Source organism: Marmota monax, unplaced genomic scaffold (genome assembly GCF_021218885.2).
Source record: "Marmota monax isolate L192 unplaced genomic scaffold, Marmota_monax_Labrador192_F-V1.1 WCK01_AAM20220418_F8-fsc00061, whole genome shotgun sequence".
NCBI classification, from domain to species: Eukaryota; Metazoa; Chordata; class Mammalia; order Rodentia; family Sciuridae; genus Marmota; species Marmota monax.
In genome coordinates, this window is record NW_026695230.1 from 7,485,624 (window position 1) to 7,493,432 (window position 7,809).

The 7,809-nt window shown below is 38.6% G+C and overlaps 1 non-coding gene across 1 annotated transcript; it reads right to left on the reverse strand.

Annotated features, from left to right (window-relative positions):
* Positions 1–3,245: 3,245 nt before the first annotated feature.
* On the reverse strand, positions 3,246–3,352 carry LOC124088673 (U6 spliceosomal RNA). Its single transcript, XR_006850433.1, has one exon. It is a non-coding gene; the product is annotated as a U6 spliceosomal RNA (small nuclear RNA).
* Positions 3,353–7,809: the final 4,457 nt, after the last annotated feature.

Here is a 7,809-nt window from a genome sequence, read left to right on the forward strand (position 1 = left end):
TGAACCAGCCTTGCATCCCAGGGATGAATCCTACTTGATCATGGTGCACAATTTTTTTGATATGTTTTTGTATCCGAGTGGCCAGAATTTTATTGAGGATTTTTGCATCTAGGTTCATTAGAGATATTGGTCTGTAGTTTTCTTTCTTTGAAGTATCTTTGTCTGGTTTAGGTATCAGGGTGATGTTGGCCTCGTATAATGAATTTGGAAGTTCTCCCTCTTTTTCTATTTCCTGAAGTATCTTGAAAAGTATTGGTATTAGTTCCTCTTTAAAAGGTTTTGTAAAACTCTGCTGTATACCCATCTGCTCCTGGGCTTTTCTTAGTTGGTAGTCTTTTTATGGTTTCTTCTATTTCCTCAATTGATATTGGTCTGTTTAGGTTTTCTATATCCTCCTGACTCAATCTGGGCAGATCATATGACTTAAGAAATTTATGGATGCCTTCACTATCTTCTAATTTATTGGAGTATAAGGATTCAAAATAATTTTTGATTATCTTCTGTATATCTGAAGTGTCTGTTGTGATATTGCCTTTTTCATCCCGTATGCTAGTAATTTGAGTTCGCTCTCTTGTTCTCTTTGCTAGCATGGCTAAGGGTGTGTCGATTTTGTTTATTTTTTCAAAGAACCAACTTTTAGTTTTGTTAATTTTTTCAATTGTTTCTTTTGTTTCGATTTCACTAATTTCAGCTCTGATTTTAATTATTTCTTGCCTTCTACTTCTTTTGCTGTTGTTTTGCTCTTCTTTTTCTAGGATTTTGAGATGAAGTATGAGATCATTTATTTGTTGTTTTTTTCTTTTTTTAAGGAATGAACTCCAAGCAATGAATTTTCCTCTTAGAACTGCTTTCAATGTGTCCCATAGATTCCGATATGTTGTGTCTGTGTTTTCATTTTTCTCTAAGAATTTTTTAATTTCCTCTTTGATGTCTTCTATAACCCATTGATCATTCAGTAACCTATTGTTCATTCTCCAAGTGATGTATTCTTTTCCCTTCCTTCTTTTATCATTGATTTTCAGTTCCATTCCATTATGATCAGATAGGATGCATGGTCTTATCTCTACTCCTTTATATTGTCTAAGAGTTGCCCTGTGACATAATATATGATCTATTTTTGAGAAGGATCCATGTGCTGCTGAGAAAAAAGTGTAACTGCTTGATGTTGGGTGGTATATTCTATATATGTCAATTAAGTCTAGGTTATTAATTGTGTTATTGAGTTCTATAGTTTCCTTATTCAACTTTTGTTTGGAATATCTGTCCAGTGGCGAGAGAGGTGTGTTGAAGTCTCCCATGATTATTGTATGATGGTCTATTAGACTCTTGAACTTGAGAAGAGTTTGTTTGATGAACATAGCTGCACCATTGTTTGGGGCATATATATTTATGATTGTTATGTCTTGTTGGTGTACGGTTCCCTTGAGCAGTATGTAGTGTCCCTCTTTATCCCTTTTGATTAACTTTGGCTTGAAATCTATTTTATTTGATATGAGTATGGACACTCCTGCTTGTTTCTGAAGTCCATATGAGTGATATGATTTTTCCCAACCTTTCACCTTCAGCCTATGTATGTCTTTTCCTATCAAATGCATCTCCTGTAGGCAGCATATTGTTGGGTCTTGTTTTGTGATCCATTCTACTAGCCTGTGTCTCTTAATTGGTGAGTTTAAGCCATTAACATTTAGGGTTATTATTGAGATATGGGTTGTTCTTTCAGCCATATTTGTTTATTTATGTTACTAAACATGGTTTATTTTCCTCTTTGATTATTTCCCCCCCTTTACTGTCCTACCTCCCACTGTTGGTTTTCATTGTTATTTTCCATTTCCTCTTCCTGTAATGCTTTGGCGAGGATGTTTTGAAGAGATGGTTTTCTAGCTGTGAATTCTTTAAACTTTTGTTTATCGTGGAAGGTTTTAATTTCATCTTCCATCCTGAAGCTTAATTTCGCTGGATACACAATTCTTGGTTGGAACCCATTTTCTTTCAGTGTTTGAAATATGTTATTCCAGGATCTTGTAGCTTTCAGAGTCTGTGTTGAAAGATCAGCTGTTATCCTGATTGGCTTACCCCTAAATGTGATCTGCTTCCTTTCTCTTGTAGCTTTTAAAATTCTCTCCTTATTCTGTATGTTGGGCATCTTCATTATAATGTGTCTAGGTGTGGGTCTCTTATGATTTTGCACATTCGGCGTCCTGTAGGCTTCTAGGATTTGGGATTCTGTCTCATTCTTCAAGTCTGGGAAGTTTTCTCGTATTATTTCATTGAATAGATTGCTCATTCCTTTGGTTTGAAACTCTGTCCCTTCCTGTATCCCAATGACTCTTAAATTTGGTCTCTTGATGTTATCCCATATTTCTTGGATATTCTGCTCATGGTTTCTTAACAGTCTTGCTGAGCTGTCTATGATTTTTTCAAGTTGAAATACTTCATCTTCATTGTCTGATGTTCTATTCTCTCAGTGTTCTACTCTGCTGGTAGTATTCTCCATTGAGTTTTTAAGTTGGTTTATTGCTTCCTGCATTTCTAGGATTTCTGTTTGTTTGTTTTTTATAACCTCTATCTCCCTGTATAGTTGATCTTTTGCTTCTTGGATTTATTTATATAATTCATTGTTGAAGTGATCTTTCATTGTCTGATTTTGCTGTCTGATGTCTTCCTTGAGACTCCAGATCATCTGAAGCATGTATAACCTGAATTCTTTATCTGACATTCCATTTGCTGCAGCTATTACCTCTTCTAACTTTGAGTTGACCTGCATTGCTTGTGGTCCTTTCTTTCCTTGTCTCTTCATACTGTTCGCGTTCCTTTCTACTTGGTGAAACTGTTGTGCTATTGAATTTTCCCCCTATATATGTATATTGGTCTTGTATAGTTGCAAAGTCTCCCTCGCAGGCGCGGGCGGCAGCTCTGCCCCTCCTCCAATTGGGGCAATGTGCCTACCACGCTGGCAGGCCGCTGGGCCTGCTCTGCCGGTCGGTAGCAGGTCCACCTACCTTGCAGTCACGGGCGGTGGCTCTGTCTCTCTGCGGGCCGCTAGGCTTGTTCTGTTGGTGGTTGCAGTTCTGCCTACTTTGCAGGTGCCGGCAGCGGCACTGCCCCTCTGCAGGCCTCTTGGGCTGTTCTGCCAGTGGGTCGCAGGTCCGCCTACCTTGCAGGCACGGGGGGGGGGGCGGCTCTACCCTTCCTCTGTCTGTCGGTTGCAGGTCTGGCCTGTTCTGATGGTGGTCACAGTTACGTCTAAAAATATGGACTGCTTCACGAATTTGCGTGTCATCCTTGCGCAGGGGCCATGCTAATCTTCCCTGTATCGTTCCAATTTTAGTATATGTGCTGCCGAAGCAAGCACCAGTCCAGTCCTTCTGACCTACATGCTCTATGTGCTGATGACACATGGACACAGGTGAAGAAGAGGAGTAATTCATAAGTTATACCCAACATGGTGGTCCAAACTGTGGATGAAATAAAACTTATCATAAGTACACTCTTGCAATAGAGAGGAGAATCCAATCAAATATGGAGCCAAGGAGAGGTTAATGGTAGTCAATTAGGAACAGACATAAGAATCTAGGTGTCATTTGTTGTCTCACAAAGGAGCCATGACTTCAGAATCAAGAGCAGTCAGAGGGGCAGGAGGCCTCCAAGGGAACAGAGGATGCATCATCTCCTGGGATGTGTAGAGGCATTCAGGATTGAATGGATGGCCTCCGTCATGTACTCCCTTAGAGCAAGAAGTTTTTATGTCCTTGGTTGGTCATAATATGTTGTGAGAGGGATAGCAGAATCTGTTTTGGTTGCACTCAGCCTGTAGGGACAAGTGCATGGAGTACTGCATACATGGCACACGTTAAGGGAATCTGAGTGGCAAACCACTCCTCTCGTGCTAGGCCCATCAGTGACAAATATCTTGTCCCTAGGCACAGCCCTGGGCATGAGGCAATGTGTTGCAGTCCCTGAACTTGCTCCATGCCAGCTCCTCCAATGGTCTCTGCAAGGGCAGTTGGCCAGAAATTGTACTGGTGACTGCCTGTAATCTGCTTAGCTACTGCTTGCTTCCTGCTTGGTCTCTGGAGATCTTGAAGAGTGACTCAGTAGCCACACTCTCCTCTACCCTGTTCCATGGACCTCCCCACTGGATGAAAGAGAGCCCATGCAGCAGGGGACTCAGAATTCACATTTTTCTTTAGTGTGTGATATATTTGGAAGCTCCTTAAGGAAAGAGTAATTCCTAATTTGTTCACATTTGGACCTTATGTTCCTCCATGGCCTTCTCTTATAAGATCCTCACTTAATACAGGAAGAAACTGAAGCTTACAGACAAAGGGATATGCCTGAACCCACACCATGAAGAGCCATTCCAACACCACTCCCTGGCCCTTTCATATTTTATCCAGGGTTTTCTCACTATTCTCTCTTAAACCATTCAGTACTCATAGTAAGCTCTGAAATTATTTTATATCCACAGAATCTGAGAGACATAATAGGGCTACAGTATCTCCCAGTTTTCTTCAATATCCATTGTTCCCTTCTTCACATAATATTTCTAAGAGGACTGTAAGAGAAAAAAACAAATATTTCTGTTTTCCTTGATATTGAGAAAACCATGTGGCTCTGTACTGACCCAGAAAAGGTGAGAAGGCTTGATGTAATCAAATCCTGGCACATGGGATCAATAGAAGGGTGTAGTCTCTCCTTCTCTTCCCAGACTTGCTGGTAGACACATCCTGGAACCTTGTAGAAAGTACAGCATGAGGGTACCTTTGCTGGGATTGAAGAATAGCAATTTGGAAGGAGTTCTGATGTCTGAGGCCTTGGAGGTTACATCTCAGGTAGAAAATACCTTTGTATTTTGTCTAAGAAAGATAACAGAATACAATTGGTGTCTGTGACAGCAGTCTGACTTTAATGAATAAAGAGTGCATGTTCCCACAGGCCCAGTGTTGCAATGGCAGGACCTCTTCTGTCTGATCATCATCTCCTACTGCTGCAGCTACAGTTACGGCTGCTGGTTTTGGCATCTGCTCTTTGCCTTGTCATTTTAAATCTAAAAGGATGAAAATGATGTTTCACTATTGCTTAAGGTATTTGTGCATCATTCTGCCCAATTTTGTACATAATCCTTTCATAGAATCTTCCTTAAATATTCAGATTGATTCCTCTGTTTCGTTAGAATTTTCATAACCACAATATTGAATAATTTTGAAATCAGGTTCACAGCACTTCATGACTGGATGGCAATACCTATTTGTTATCTTGTGTTTTCAATGCATGTAAGAATTGGCATTCTTTCTGTTAAAGCAGATTTATTTCCAAAATGGGAATTTTAGAAATTTTTAGCTGGGGAAAGAAGACAAGTTTTTACCTGAGTGTATGAGAGATGGTACATGCTTGAGAGTTTACTTTCTAGTATTTAAATCCTGTGAAAAGCCTGTTATGAAAAACTTAGTATTTTCCCATTTTATGGAGGATGTACAGAGATGTACTAGAAGAAAGCAAGCTCTGGAAAACTCCATTCCGAAACCCAACAGTCAGGGATTCCAATACCTTGTTTTCAGAAGAAGCTTCAAGCATCTTGACATTTCCTGAAAGTAATTCCATGACCTTTGCACATAACACCACAAGATTGAAACAGGGATGTGCACTTAAAGAAAAAATCATGTTGACACTGGTAATAAAATAATTTTTACTTTTTATCCTTTCCTTTTGTACATTTTTTCTGCCCAGATTTGGAGAATTTTCCAAGGATCAAGGGCATTAATGTTCAAATAATTGAGGGACAAGAGAAGACCCTTTTCTATCATCTACATGGGAGCTGCCTTCCAGACTTGGAGTCAAAGCTGGGAACCAGGAAAACTAATGAAAACTTTGATCCCTGAGATGTCCTATACAGTACTGTGGGCAAATCTGAAACCAGATCCACATAAGGTTAATCTGTTCCTGAGATATTTCTTGTCCTCTGTTCTCTAATCTTCCAACCCAACAAGTTCACCTCCTATAAGTTATTGCTACTGTGGATCAATTAATTGTCAAGTGTAAGCCTAGTTAGCCATGTCAGCAATGTGGTATTGCAATGTGGGGCTTTGTAAAATATATGAATGTGTCTTCAAGGATCATCATGTCTTGTTCCATGGTTTGGGGGTTATGTTTCTTTATCAGAGAAAAAATGCATTGCTGTGTATAATTTCTTTCCCTACCATATATATTTATATACAAGGTGGATATTCCTGAATCCCATTCTCTATAGGCCATTACTTACCATACTTTCCATTTTTGTTTCTTTTAAATTTATTAGCTCTGCATAATAAATTTGTATTTATCAGTATGATCAATTGTATCTATTGATTTCACTCATAAAATGTAAAGAGTGTGGCACTACAGCATATAAATCCTCTTTAATCTTCTTAATGAAATTGTTATTTCCTTTTGCATAGAGATTAACATTTTAAATGTTCTTCTCATATGGCTTTCCTTTTTATTCCTCATGGTCCAGTCAATTAAACTGTTCAACATTTTTTAAAATGACATTTGAATTATAACAATTTTCAAATATTCAAAAAATTTTATTGTTTCTTTCTTTTTCCTTTTTCTTTCTTCTTTTTCTTTTCTGTTTTTTTTTTTTTTTAGCAAATATTCAACATGAAACTTTTTATGGGCTCAAAAATTTGTTCCTTCCTCAATCCCTATTGTGAAGGCCTTATCTTCAGTGCCTCAGAATAGTATGTTTTTTGAAGATAGGAATATGTTTTTAAATTTTCCTTTGTAGTTGTAGATGGATAGAATGCCTTTATTTTATTTGTTTATTTTTATTTTATATTTGGATCAAACACATTGCCTCCACATTCTAGGTAAGTGCTCTGCCACTGAGCTACAGCTCCAGCCCCTGAAGATGGAAATATTTAAAGATGTGATGAAATTGAAATCAAATTATTAGATTCCTAATCTAATATGACTGGTGCCCTTACAGGAAGAGGAGATTAGGCCAGAGATACAGAAAGGGAAGACCATAAGAAAATATGCTGGTAACATGCAACCAGCAATGGGTGGGTCCTCAGGAAAAAAACGGACTAATTCAACACTAAAATTGCAATATTTAAACTTCCAAAATTGTGAGAAAATAAATTTCTGTTGTTTAATCAGCAAAATAATACACTAGACAGGAATTGGCATTTTAATGTGACCTAGATTGGACTATGACATTTTTGGAGATTATCCACCAAAGGCTAGAGAATTCCTAGAGATAGCAAATAAGAATTGAACAGAGAAGAGTTCCAAAGGGGTCATCATCAGGTACAAGTCTGGAGAAAACATCAGACCCAGCAATCTTTACATAAAGGAAGTAGGGACTGCATCAAAAGTCTCAGAATTAGACAGAAAGGGATATGGGAATCTGGTAGAAACTCAGTATTAGATTAGTGAGTAAAACATGAGAAGAAGCTGCTGTTTCAGTAACGGGAAAACAAGGAGTGGGGAGTATTGCCGATTCCCAATTGATGTAGTCTTTGGTCAGTAGGTAGTGTCAGCAGCAGATGAGATGTAGATAAACTGACCCCTGATTTAACTCTGTGGAGTCACTGTTGATCTTGATAACGTGGTTTTGGAGGGAGAGTGAACTGAGGGCCAAATGAGACATGTGTGCAAGGAGCTGGCAGGGATGGCTTTGACTGCCTGGACACTTCAGGGCTCAACTGAAACACCACCTCAGCCAAGGAGATAATTTAAATAGCGATGGCATGCCATGCTGTTATATAATAGTCATTAGTGTGTTTGTATTCAAAGGAGGCCATTAAATATGAAGCAGGTAAATGG